General features: G+C 42.8%; 1 pseudogene; it reads left to right on the top strand.

Annotated features, from left to right (window-relative positions):
- Positions 1-14,468, top strand: part of LOC113896330 — a 188,659-nt pseudogene extending 174,191 nt beyond the window's left edge.
- The last annotated feature ends 348 nt before the right edge of the window (positions 14,469-14,816 follow it).

Genomic DNA, 14,816 nt, shown 5'->3' with positions numbered 1-14,816 from the left:
CTAGAATGACAAAATCTTTGGGGTCCTGATCTGCTACCCTTCTGTTTTACTTCTTCTAGTAATGAATATAGATGTGCCTTCAGAAAATCATTAATGAAAATGTTTAATAAAAAAAATCTAGATCACAGACATTTTCTATGTCACTGAAAACATTTCTTTACACTAAATTCTTCTGATATCAACTCAGTTACAAATTCACCATTTAATCAGTTTAGACAATATTGAAAACTTTCCAAAATGTGATAGTTTGGACAACTATAACAAAATATCATAAACTGGGTAACTTATAATCAACATAAATTTATTTCTTACAGTTGTGGAGGTTGGGATGTCCAAGATCAGGGAGCTGGCACATTCTGTACCTGGTGAAAGCCCCCTTCCAGTTTGTAGACTATCAACTTTTCCCTCTGTCTTCACTTGGCAGAACAGGCAAGGGAACTCATTTTCAAAGTGCATTTATTTCATTCATGAGGGATCTGCCCCCATGATTTAATCACCTCTCAAATGTGCCGACCCCTAATACTAACTATAACATTGGGCAGTAGGATTTCAATGTTTGAACTTCAGGGGCACAAAAATATTTAGCCTATAGCACCCTGTGTATATGTGCTCAGTTGCTCAGTCATGTCTGACTCTTTGCAATCCCATGTACTGTAGTCACCCAAGCTCCTCTGTCCTGGAATTTTCCAGGCAAGAATACTGGAGCGGGTTGTCATTTTCCACTCCAGGGGATCTTCCCGGCCCAGGAATCAAATCCGAGTCTCTTACATCTCCTACACTGGCAGACGGATTCTTTTACCACTGTGCCACCTGGGAAACACCCAGGATATTTTATCTAAAGCTTCTTTTAAAACAATGGCAACAGTCATAAAATAGCTTATTTTATTCCGGGTGTTATTATGTATTAGGCAGCATTTTTCTCGAGCTTAAATCTATTAATTTATGTGACAAGAACTCAAAGAAAAGTGAACATTGCAATTTTTATTGTTTTCTTTCCAATTATTATTTCTATTATTATTGTCCTTAGCAGTTCTATAACCAATTGTAACATTGTCAGGAAAAAAAAAAGGAAAACAAACTGTAGTTACTCTGATATAACTTGTTTTAATGAGGCCATGCTGGCTTTAATGATCCTGTTTCCTTTCCCAATTGCTCACATATCAACCTTAAAATAATATATTTTAAATTTTAGCCTGGAAAAAAGGCCAAGTTTTCTTGTTTGCAGAGTGTACATATCAGAACTGCTTTTTTTGGTTGTTGTTTCTGCATAGTACCTTAGAGTTACTCAGTATTAACTGTAGGAGAAATGCACATTTTTGGAAGTTTGGGATCAGATTATTAAATAAAGTCTATTTGAAAGGCAGACATGATTAATACTTCAATGCTTATACAGACCACCAAACGGCTGATTAATGTGTCTTAATAGTTCATTTTTTATATTCTAAGGATGATTATACCACTTTCTATATAGGCACAAGTGATTATCACAGATTTTTGACCACTAAGTTAAAACTATCTTGATTATAGCGTACAGCAACATTTAGATAGGCACTTCATCTCTAAAGAGGTTTCATGTAATGACTAATATGCAGTATTAGGAAGGAACCTCCATTCCTCTGGTTTTGTTTTTCCATACAGAGTGACAATAACCCTATAATACCCAGTCTTCTTTCTTCATCCCTGTATACCCAATCCTCTTTGCTCATCCCTTCCTTTATTCTACCTCATACAGAAGAAGTGTTTGTGGTTGACTGGGCAAGGGCATTGATTCATGTATTTTAATTAGCAGAGCTCATCTATTAAACATCTATGGGCTCTGGGGATTAATTTTCTTTTTTTCCCACTCAGGACAGTTATCCCGGGTCAGTATATCTGGTTAACTCAAAGTTTCCCTTGGTAAGTTTTAGCAAATCTTTTGGTCAGCAAATGAAAGTCATAGCCTCTAATTAGCTTTATTAATACTAAAACCAGTATTTGATCTCTGTCATTCTCTCTTCCATGTCTTATTTCTCAATTGGTTCTAAATTCAAGATGGAGCCAAAAAAGGGTGTGATTTATTGGTTTTCCCACACTGAGAACTCTCCAGCTCATTCTTTGAGATCCCATAGGATCTAAATGTTTTTCTTGAGGACTGTGAGACTTTCTTTAACTTAGCTGGAGGTATTTATCCAGAAACAACACGTCTTATTCATGATGGCTCAAGTCCCTCCTTGTTTAGGAATCAGCAGATCTATCTCCTATTTTGGAGGGCAACCCCTGCCAAGTTGCGTTGGCTCTTTAGAGCTATCCTGAGGAATCCTATCCCTAGAAACTTAATTTTGGGGGTGTTCATTAGAATAGCACTCATTTTTGGTTCTGAACAGGCATTTGGCTCTCCCAGGGGCTCACAGGTGTAGAGTGTCCTCTTCTGTTTTCTTCCATGGCTGGACTCATGAATAGTGAATCCAGGAATTGTGTCCTGGTACCTTGACTGATGTGGGGGTAGAAAGTATTGCAGGGTAGGGGCCCTTCCACACGAGCTGGAGTTGAGCCTTTGGGGACCCGTCTTTCCAGACTTTAATTAGGACTTGAGTCCCTGGAGCATATAGTGGTGGCTCTTTAGAATCTTTTGAGTCCTGGTTGACATTACACAAGCATATATCCTGTTGGAATTGCCCAATGGCCATGGTTTAAGACCAGAGGGTCTGAGCCTCTGGATCTAGGAAGAGGTCACTGACACAAACCACAGGTCTCCCATATAGCATCTCATAAGGACTAAGACCAACCTGTTCCTTAGGGGCAATACGGGTGAAGAGGAGAGCTGTTGGTAAAGCCTTCTTCTATCCCAGGGAGGTCTCCTGGGTTATCTTTTTTATCGCTGATTTTAAGAATTGGTTGGCTCTTTCTACTTTTCCTGAAGACTGAGGCCTCCAGACAATTGGAAACAATAAGGAATGCCCAATGCTTTAGAGACCCCTTGGGTGACCTTAGAAGTAAATGATGTCCCATTGTCACTTTATAACGACTTGGGCAGACCAAATCTTGGAATGATTTCATGGAGCAGTTTTTTTTTACCACCTCCTCAGCCTTCTCAGTCTGAGTGGGAAAGCCTTCAGTCCATCCTGTGAATGTATCTATCATGACTGGTACGTATTTATACCCTTGAGAAACTGGCATCTGGGTGAAGTCCATCTGCCAGTCCTTTCCTGGGTTGGGTCCATGCCATTGGATGGGCTGGGCTAGCTGGGGTTCCCGAGCTCCTTGGAGGTTGTTTAACTGGAAAGTGGAAAAAGAGGAGACCATTTGCCTTATAATCATTTGGAGGCTTGTTCCTCTGAAGGACCTTTCTAGTAATTTTTGGAGTGGTGGCATGTAAGGAGTTAACCAACTTCCATTGGAGGTTCCCAGGCAGAAAAGGGAGTCCCTCCTTTTGGAACACCCCATATGATCTTCTTGAAAGCCCTCACTCATAGCTTTAAGAGTCTCACCTTCAGTATATGAAGGAGTTTCTAGCAAATTAGTCTGTGGAACTAAGGTGGCAAACCCTATTAGGTCATTGTTCTGTACTGCTGCTCTCTCAGCTGCCTGATCAGCTACTTGGTTCCCTCGTGCCACTTCCGTGCTCCCTTTTTGGTGTCCTTTACAATGGGAGACTGAAACCTCGGCGGGCAGATGGACTGCCTCCAAGAGCCTAAGGCTTTGATCACCATATTTGACCGGGGACCCTCACATGGTCAAGTGGCCCTTTTCTTTCCAAATAGCAGCATGTGCATGTAGCACCAGAAAGGCATACTTGGAGTCAGTGTAAATGGCTACTCTTTTTCCTTTTCCCAGCTCTAAAGCTCGAGTCAGGGCTGTGAGCTCAGCCAATTGGGCTGAAGTACCTGGTGGCAAATGTTTAGCCTCTATGGTCTCAAAGTTAGAGACTACTGCATATCCAGCTCTTCTTTTTCTATCCAGGACAAAACTGCTTCCATCAGTGTACCAGATTTCCTCAGGATTGGTCAGAGGATCTTTTGACAATCCCTCTCGGGGTTTTGTACAGTGGCCTAAAGTTTCTAGGCAAGAGTAAAAGGGGAGAGACCCCTCAGGGGTAGGCAGGAACATAGCTGGGTTAAGAACCTCACAAGGGGATACAGTCAGGCCTGGATTTTCCATCAGCACTACTTGATATCTGAGAATCCTTTGATCAGACATCCATAAATGGCCTCTCTGATTCAGGAGTTGTTTTACTTGGTGGCTGGCAAAAATAGTTTGCCCCCAGAGAGTTTTAAAGCATCTTCTATCAGGACCACAATAGCTGCAAGATTTTGAAGGCAGGGAAAGATCGCTTCCTAATAAGGGAGTAGGACACTCAGGGACCACCAGAAACTGGTGGGAAAATATTTGTCCATCCCAACAACAAAGTGCTCTGGCGCATCTTTTTGTAATTGTCTCTCCTGTAGCACCCAAAATGGTACAGGTTTGGGAGGAGAAGGCTCTGGAGAAGGAGGTCAGGACACAGTAGGTAGCCCCTGTATCAAACAAGAAATTCTCGGATCTACCTGCCACAAGCAGTTGTACCCTTGGCTCCAGCCCTGTGATGGTTATCTGTGACAGTTGGGTTGGCTGGAGTGGGCCACTTCAGTCCTGTTGAACCACTGTGAGGGAAGGCTTGGTGCTTGACCTTGAGGCTTTTGGGCCCCAAGGGCAGAGTGCCGCCCAATGTCCCAGTTGATGGCATTTGTAGCAAGCCATTTAAGGAGACTTGCTATGGTTTGGCAGAGAAGGCAACGGCACCCCACTCCAGCACTCTTGCCTGGAAAATCCCATGGACGGAGGAGCCTGGTGGGCTGCAGTCCATCGGGTCGCTAAGAGTCGGACACAACTGAGCAACTTCACTTTCACTTTTCACTTTCATGCATTGGAGAAGGAAATGGCAACCCACTCCAGTGTCCTTGCCTGGAGAATCCCAGGGACGGGGGAGCCTGGTGGGCTGCCTCTGGGGTCGCACAGAGTCGGACACAACTGAAGTGACTTAGCAGCAGCAGCAGCCATGGTTTGGACACTCTTTGGCCTGTATACAGATTAGACATTTGCCTTGTGCCTGTCCTTTGAGGACTTGGGGTTTGCCATAGGACTTCCCTGGAAGGCGGCCAGCATCTGGGCATGCCTCGTCTCTTTCATTCTCTCCCTTTCCTGGGCCCTTGGCCTCCCTCTCCTGTTCTTTGTTATAAAAGGTATTGGTGGCTGTCTGGACCATCTCATCTAAAGAAGCAGCAGGGTCCTGCTGCTGTAGCTGTTGTAAGTTTATCCTGATGTCTGATGCACATTGGGATAGGAATTTGTCCTTTAAAATCAGCTGTCCCTAATAAGAGTCTAAGTTCAGATTGGTAAACTTTTGAAGGGCCCTTTTTAGATGTTCCAGAAAGGCAATGGGATTCTCATTGGGCTTCTGAGTTACTGCTGAGACCAGGCACAGTCCCACAACTAATAGGCATCCTTCTATTTCCATGGGTGGGCTTCCTTAGGGGTGAGTCTTTCTGAAGCTTATCCTACCCAGTACTATTGCAACCTGAGAGCTGGGTGTCCCTGAATCAGGATGCAGATCCCCAGACAGGTTGAGGCATCACAATTATCTGGAGATCGAATCCCCAGGCAGGTTGAGGCAGGTCAGCCTCCTGAGAATTGGGTCCCTAGGCAGGTCAAGGCATGCTGACCTCCTGGGACCCCTGGGCAGGTGGATCCCCAAGCAGGTTGAGGCATGACAACCACCTGAGGACCAGATCCCTAGACAGGTCAAGGCAGGTCGACCTCCTGGGACCCCCACGCTGGAGTTGGGCATCCCCAAGGTCTCCAGTGTGACTAGTGCTGGGCAGAATTAAGGGATTGTAATCTTACTCATCGGAGAAGGCAATGGCACCCCACTCCAGTACTTTTGCCTAGAAAATCCCATGGACGGAGGAGCCTGGTAGGCTGCAGTCCATGAGGTCGCTAGAGTCAGACACGACTGAGTGACTTCACTTTCACTTTTCACTTTCATGCATTGGAGAAGGAAATGGCAACCCACTCCAGTGTTCTTGCCTGGAGAATCCCAGGGACGGGGAAGCCTGGTAGGCTGCTGTCTATGGGGTCACACAGAGTCGGACACGACTGAAGCGACTTAGCAGCAGTAGCAGCAGCAATCTTACTCATTGCTAGTTTGTCCACCATGGATGGGAATAGAAACCATGATGTAAAGCAATCCAAGCCTGTGCCCTGAGACTGGGAACCTGGTGCAACAGCCATAAGCCTTATCCTCTTATTGCTCTGAGGGAATGTAGGTAACTGATTTCTTCCCTAGTCCTCCACAAAAGCAGTTTAGGGTGTTTCCAATGGTAAACATTTTATTGTCATAGATCCACTTTAGGTAATAACAGATGTAATGACAAAGGAGTGGGTTATTTGGTCCTGTTAGGGGCATTAAGAGTATTTAATAATAAGCAGGGTGGAGCGATGTTGTCTACAAGGGAGCAGGGTCCTGGTTGTAGGAGTTAGGAAGTGGTTTAGGAACAAATCAGTAAGAGACAACAGACCAGATGTTCAATAAAAGTGGAGTGGCGATTTGATCCGAGGGGTATGTTTGTGACTTTAGGAGAAGGTTAGTAAGGGTTTGGGCCCAAATGGCCTGCAGGGCTAATTCCCAAGTGGCAAAAATTATCCCTGGAAGCCCAATTGCCCTTGAAGGGATGCCACCAACAGATGGACTTCTAGCACTGTGTGCCTGACACCCGCCCTAGAGGGTTCACTGAGAGATACTGTTGTTGCACATGTTGTAGGAAACATGGAAGATGAAGGCCTGAATATCTAGAAGGATTGGATATTATACAGTATTTCCCTCCCAAGGGCCAGCTATTTTATGTTTGTCCCTCCAGAAGATTGTAGAGGAAACACTGTGGGCCAGGAAGGGGCTCAGGAAAAGAGCATGAAATAGGAGGGAAGAGGGCAGGGCACAACTTTTGAAAGAATGACATAGCCCAAGGGCATAACATAAACAGATTAAAATCAAATGGGCCCAAGATGACCAGGCAAATTCAACTAAACCTTGATCCTCAATCTGCAAGCTAAATGACACAACCAGAGGTGCCAGGACAGTTCCAAGACACTGTCAAAAGGAGTTGGAATGAACCTCCCACTCATTAGCATATGAAATCACCCAGCCCATAAAAAACCAACCTCACCACATTCCATGTCCATCGCACTCGCCCTCAGTGATGGCCCACACTCTTGGAGTGTGCTTCTCTCTGAATCCGAACAAATCCACCTCTTACCTATTGCTGTGTTTCTCACTGAATTTTTTTTGCAATGAGACATCAAGAACCTGAGCTTCATTAGATCCTAAAATCAGGCACCCAGGGTTTTGGCTGGGCTCAAGACCCAGCAGAATACAACTAAGTGGCTAAGCATAGCACAGAGTCCCTGCCACGTGGGTTTGGGTCCTAATCTTAGGTAAACAGTTTCAAACACAACTTTTCCCCTTCAGGAGAGATGATGACCTGCCCAATATTTTGTAAGCAGTGGCATAGATGGAGAGAGGAGCTGAAGGACTGAAGGAAAATGCAGTGAGAAAAACATGCCGAGGAAACCCCTTCATAATCTGCCAGAAAATCTGCTAAGTACCTGACCTGTGCTCACAATTTTCATTGGCCTGATCCTTGGCACAAAGATTAAGGAAAGAGGAACCCTCACGCACTTGGGCAACAGCTACTAAGGAGCAGCAGATAGTAGAGCCTTTGGGACACATTGGGGAGTAACCCCTGCCAGAGTCCCTCACTGCACCCACTGCCACTCACCTGTCTGCAGGGGTTTCAAGAAACAAGAATCAAGAGATTGTAAAGGAATTAAGATTTTGCTAGCCATATGTCCTCCCAGCCATATGAGCAAGGACCTCCTACCTTAACCGGAGGTCTACTGGAATCTGAGACTGAGCTGTGTGAGCTTGATGTCAAATTTGTTATTGCAGTCCTGGTTCCCCGCATGCTGGGCTTCTTCTCACTTTCACTGCACTGGGTTTTCTTTGCGATCAGCTTCCACTGCAGGAGCTTTCACAAAGTTGGGCTTCTGCTGTGCTTGGCCTCTGCCTCGTAGGGGCCAAACCGAGGTTGTTTCAGCCAGGTTAAATCTGAGTCATGGCACCAGATATGTTGGGGGAGTGTGTAATTTCCTTGGTTCGGTCTCACTGCAGCAAAAACTTGAAGCAGCAGACCAGTGTTACAGCTCGGTTTTATTTGGCAAGCAAAGGAAAATACAACCTTAGGCATGAGGGCGGACCGACCCAAAAGAGGCCTCAATCCATCTTGGCTTCCTTCTTTTTATATGTTTGTCTCCTCCCCATCACCCCTTGAGCCTGCCCTATGCAAACTGGGCTGGCCAAGAAGCGGGTGTGTTTGTTTTGCCTGAAGTTCTCACTCTGGTCCTCGGACCTTCCTTTGTTCCATTTTTGCAGGCTTCTCCCTTCTTTGTCTTTTAGTCACCACCATTTTGGACTCCTTTTTCCTATTCTAACTACCTAACACCTTTAAATTTATTAATATATCATTTTAATTCCATATGGCTCAGATCTGTAGCCTCACCCACATAATATAGAAACAAAATCTTCTTATTTAATCATGAATACATTTCTTTTTTTTAAATTTTATTTTTAAACTTTACAATATTGTATTAGTTTTGCCAAATATCGAAATGAATCCACCACAGGTATACCTGTGTTCCCCATCCTGAACCCTCCTCCCTCCTCCCTCCCCATACCCTCCCTCTGGGTCGTCCCAGTGCACCAGCCCCAAGCATCCAGTATCGTGCATCGAACCTGGATTGGCAACTCGTTTCATACATGATATTATACATGTTTCACTGCTATTCTCCCAAATCTCCCCACCCTCTCCCTCTCCCACAGAGTCCATAAGACTGATCTATACATCAGTGTCTCTTTTGCTGTCTTGTACACAGGGTTATTGTTACCATCTTTCTAAATTCCATATATATGCGTTAGTATACTGTATTGGTGTTTTTCTTTCTGGCTTACTTCACTCTGTATAATGAATACATTTCTAAAAGCAAATTTCCAAAGCACCATTCCTTCCCCAATCTACCCTTCTAATTCCATGATATTAAAATTATGTCCCATACATGGTTAGTGACTCATTTCCTGAAGAGAAGCAGGAGTTTATACAGTAACATGCTGTTTTTATGTACTTTTTAAAACAAAATGAACAATAGAACAAAAAAATGCCCTTGTGAGAAAATCAAGAATTCGTTCAGTTGCAAGTGATACAAACTCAATTTCAACTAGTTTAAGTAAAACAAAAATAAAACAAAAAGGGAACTAAAAGACTCTATAAACTGGAAAAAGAAGGGATACTGTGCTACAGTAACAGCAGGTACCCACTGCGTTCCACTGACCGGCGCCCTTGCATGCACACACAAACTGCTATATACATACTTCCTTCCAAATATACAATTCATTTAAGTGTTTGTTCAGCATTATTTACACAATTATTACAAGGAATGAAGAATGCACTCTCAGTGTTAGGAGGTGAAATAGATGAAAGTAAAAACCTACCTCAACTACCACAAGCAATCCCTGCTTTTATACCAGTTTATCAGATTATAACTACAGGCTCTTTTTTTTTTTTTTCTTTAAATACACATACACACTTAAGTTTTTAGAGAAACATACAATGTTGATGCATGCATGTATATCTTTGTGTTTTTCACAGAAAAGTCACACTTCATGTAATATAAAAATTGCTTCCATCCCTCTCCCTCTCGCCCACCACAATAAGTCCCTTGGAGAGTTTGCCATGTCATTTTCAAACCTGATATATAGTATGTCATGGCTGTATATACCATAATCTATTTGCAGTTTATTTTCCCACTAATGGACATACAGGCTGCTTCCAATTTTACAGTAATAAACAATACTGCAATGAAAATACTCATTTATTCCTTCTTCTGAGTATAGTATTAAAACTGGGTGTATAACAAGAAATTGTATAAATTGTGTTTATATTTTCTTCCCTGTTTTCCATTAGTCTGTGATTTTCATTATTTGGCTACCATTTACATATTTTACTATTAATCCAGTGTTCACTGTTTGTATATTCTTTTCCATCTTGCTTTCTAACATCTTGCTTTCTAACACTGCTTATAGTGAAGTGTATTGGTTGCAGAGACTTTAAAAATGTTATATAGTCAAATTTATCAATTTAACTTTATGGCTTCTAATTTTGGTTTACAGAGAGCTTCCATAACCCACAGTCCCCAGATTATTTTGATTTATTTTCTTTAAAAGTAATTTTATGTTTCAGAACTTTAATTCAACTAGAATTTATTTTTACGACTCAAGTGAAGAAGATCTTTAACTGTGGTTTTGCCAAATACTTATCAGAATTTTCAGCACTACCTTTAGGTAGCTTAAAGGTTCTCTGTCAATTCAAAAGAGTTAAAATTATTTTTATAACTAACTTTCCATATAGATAGGTCACTTTCTGTCAAAATGATCAGTTTTTTACATCTGTACCAAATAACCAGTGCTTTAATTATTTTATATTAGAGAAAATTGTCTCAAACATTTCGCTGTAAATCATCTCAGTTGCTTTCTACTTTAAACTGAGCTAGAACAGAGACTGGATTTACTCTTCCAGAAGAAATACTGGACAAAATACACAAACAATAGTCTTTAAGACATTGAAAAAGGAAAATGATCACTGAGAGAAAGGAAACAAATTTAGGCTTACCACTGTCACAGGTTTATGACCTTGAATGTTCCAGGCAACAGAACAGGGAGGAAAAACCCAGGCAGAGCCTGGGCGATTTCCTGACCTGAGATGGTAGAAATGGGAACTGAGTGGCTATAGTTAGCCCAAACACTACTCTGTTACTAACAAGTCTCAAAAGTAGAAACTATTCCAAGTAACTTAATCTCATCTCAGAACAAAGCTCAATCATACACGTTATCAATGCAAAAATGTCCAGCACTTAAGGCAAAATTCTCAATGTCTGACATTGGGGAAACCCAGGAAAAGACAACCCCAAATTAGGGGCGAAAAATAATACTAATAAAAAGCAAACAACAAGGTCTGAAAAGCCCAGCACACCTGAGGTGGCAAGCTTTCCGGGCAGGGACTCGCCATGCTGGGGTGGTCTAGGGTGGCCTTGTGGCCACCAGGGGAGGCTGGACCCTAGGACAAGGGGTGCTTCCTGCCTGACTGGCTCCAGAGAAGCTCCCAACACCTAGCTGCATACTATGCACCTTTACCGTCCACCCCCAACTATGGCCACTACAGGTACGCCCTGACCCCCAAAGAGGAGGGTTTCCAACCTTTCTCACAGTTGCAGTCCCTGTCCACATAGGCTTCTGGACAGCATCTTCCTTGCTGTGTGCACTGGCCTGACCTTGCCAAGGGAGCCACTCTATGACCTGCCCTGGTACAGCAAGCTGCCAACTTGGTACCCAATTCCTCACCTCCCCAAGGAGGTGGCACACTTCCAGAATGGCAGTCACCACCAGCGAAGACTTGGGACACACTGGCGGCCACTGTGATGGTGGACAGTGAACCTGAAATTTTCATTTTGCTGCCGCCCAGGGATGCTTTGCTATTACCTGAGAGGCCAAAGCCCTCCCTGCTGTTACCTGAGTCCCCCAGTGAGCTCTGGAAAGTCAAAGTGTTAGCTGTGCAGTCCTTAGGTCTAGTTTTGTGATCGCATGGACTGTAGCCCACCAGGCTCCTCTGTTGATGGAATTCTCCAGCCCCAAACTCGTGAACTGAGGGGAGGGCATCTCACCGCTACCACTTTACCCAGGAAGACCTGCACGTAGGTCTATACTGGGTCATCCCCAGCCCGCAGCTTTCAGCTCACCTGCACCATGCAATTTCCAGCCTCCTGATCCCCACCGACAGCTCCAGGTCTGATTTTCCTCCTCAGACTCTGAATAACGACTCCCTTCAGCTACCAGAAGGTCTCCACCTCCAGCAGATGGAAGTTCGGTGAAGTCACAGATTTAGGGGTATTCTATAGTAGCTTGGGGGCCAAAGGAATCAGGTTTGGGACCTTTCAGCATAAAGTGGTCAACACCAGTGAAGTCAAGACACAAGTCCTTAATACATGGGAGATCTTTGAAGATGGTCATTTGAGCCACTGTATTGATGGAAAAGGAGGTGCAAGGAACTGGACATCCTATGTCAGCTGTGCCCATTTCCAGCTAGAGAAGAACCTTGTGGCCAGACTATGTCAAGGGCAGATCTTTTATGAAAGCTGTAAGGAGACCTACCAGAACCAAGAGCTCCTCCTGTGGTATGGAGATTGCTATAATATCTTTGGATATTCCGGTGAGCCTACAGGTTGTAAAGCAGGGGAAGCAGGCATCCTGCTTTGGGTCCTCCAAAGGGGATGACACATCTTTGCCGTACCCAGTGAGGCCCTCTTAGTGGAAGGACTGGGCTCTTTCCTGCAGCTTCTCCACTTGCCTATGGAACCTTCCAACTCTAACGCAGAACACAAAACTGAGGGCATGTCTAACCAGATGGCCATTACCCAGATGGAGGAAGATGTCCTCATCTTTCCAAAGCTGCTGAACCTACTTCTGTTCACCAGCATACTTCTTCTTCTATCCCTTCACCCATTCACAGAGAAAAAAATAAAAGTGAAACAAATGGATGCAACCTCTGCCTTAAAAAAAAAAAGCAAATAAGAAAACAGATATTAAAATTAACAGTGATATAAAGTTGGTTGTCATAACTATATTCCACATGGTTAATAAGTTCAGTAAAAAACTGAGCATGTTGAATAGAGACATGGAAAATATAAAAAAGATCCAAAAAACTCCAAACCAAAATCCCAGAGCTTAAAATTATGTCAGAAATGAAAAATCCTCTGGATGCGATTGATGGCTGACTGGATATTGCAGCACAAATAATTGATGAACTTGAAGACATAGCAACAGAGATTACAAAATATGAAATAGAGAGCAGAAAGTCTAAAATAATGATGAGGAGAATTAGCGAGCTATGTGACAACTTCAAGCAACCTAATGTATGTGTGATTAAAATCCCAGAAGTAGAGAAGAAACAGGGGGTACAGAAAAAACATATGAAGAATAATGGCTCAATTTTTTACTAATTTTATGAAAAGTATAGTGCACAGCATGAAGTTTTACAAAGGCAAAAGAAACATTTTAAAAATGGCACCAGAGCATATCATGATCAAACTGCTCAAAACCAGTGATAAAGGCAAAAATATTAAAAGCAGCCAGAGAAAAAAGACACATTACATACAAATGAATAGAGATAAGGATGACAAAATATTTCTTATCTGAAGCAATATGAATCTGGTCATAGTGGAGCAACATCTTTGAAGTACTAAAAAAAAAAATCAACTTATTAATAGAAATCTATACTTAGCAAGGGGCAGGGAGGTTTGGGAGGGAGACAAACTACAGAAAGGAGAGAAACCTTTGTGGATGATGAATATGTTCATTGTCTTGATGGTGGTTATTTCACAGGTATGTACCTATGTCAAAATGTATCAAAATATGCACTTCAAATTTGCAATTTATCATATGTCAATATATTTAAATAAAGCTATTAACTTTTTTAATGGCGAAAAATTTGGCATTCTTACAGTTTACTATTTTCTTTTTTAAAATCAGCTGGTCAAGTTTCATTGTAATCTCTAATGGAATTTAAATTTGAATTCCACTGATGCATGATATGAGAAAGAACTGATATGATTTTGATTCCATTTTCTTAATTTGTGTGTGGGTTCTGATTGTTTCTGGAAATGTTGAACTGTCTAAATTGTGTCTTTTCAATTTCTCTTTCCTCCTTGAACCTTACAGGCATACTTGTAATTTCAAAAATGTCCCAACTAACTTCAATGTATGAATGAAAGTACAGTTATTCCCCCATCAAAGGGTAACAACCAGTTTCTCTATCCAGTTGTATCTAGTTATTATCCAATAACACATGTTCCTCTGCTGCTGCTAAGTCGCTTCAGTTGTGTCCGACTCTGTGCGACTCCATAGACGGCAGCCCACTAGGCTCCCCAGCCCCTGGGATTCTCCAGGCAAGAACAATGGAGTGGGTTGCCATTGCCTTCTCCAATGCATGAAAGTGAAAAGTGAAAGTGAAGTAGCTCAGTCGTGTCCGATCCTCAGCGACCCCATGGACTGCAGCCTACCAGGCTCCTCCATCCATGGGATTTTCCAGGCAAGAGTACTGGAGTGGGGTGCCACTGCCTTCTCCCCAGTTCCAAATTCAGGATCTCTAATTGAACAGATTCAGAAATGGTTTCTTAGGATCCCGTTAATTCAAACCACAATGGGAGGAAAGATTGAGAAGTTCTCATTTAGAAATGGAGGAATAGGTTCTGGTAGTAGTGATTTGGGTCCAGGATTTACATCATATCCAGATGGGCCCGAGAAGCAGAGGTTTCCTACTCTGGAAGTAGTACAAGTTACTTATTCTGCCTAACTGGCTGCCTCTTGCTCTGCTTCCTATAAATATCTCTTTCTGATACTAGAGAGAGGTATACTATAAAGACTACCGCTGCTGGTGACCATGCCAGTTCAGCAGTCCAGATGTTGTTGCTGCCTGGTTTATGGCCTAAAAAACAGCAGAGATATTGAGCAATCAGAAGCCTTGGATGCCTGCCTCAGATCTCTCTGACAATCCAACTCCTGAAATTTATTGGTTCTCTATCAATTTTGCTCTTACAAACTCTGCTACCTACCAACCAAAACCAGAATCTTTAGTAGCCAGAACTTTGAATTCAGGCATCATCTGAGTATTTTATGTTCCTTAGCAATTGGCATGCAGATT

The sequence above is a fragment of the Bos indicus x Bos taurus genome, chromosome 7 (assembly GCF_003369695.1).
Source record: "Bos indicus x Bos taurus breed Angus x Brahman F1 hybrid chromosome 7, Bos_hybrid_MaternalHap_v2.0, whole genome shotgun sequence".
Lineage (NCBI taxonomy): Eukaryota > Metazoa > Chordata > Mammalia > Artiodactyla > Bovidae > Bos > Bos indicus x Bos taurus.
Note: the sequence above shows the minus strand (reverse complement) of the source record. Positions and strands in the feature narration are given on the sequence as shown.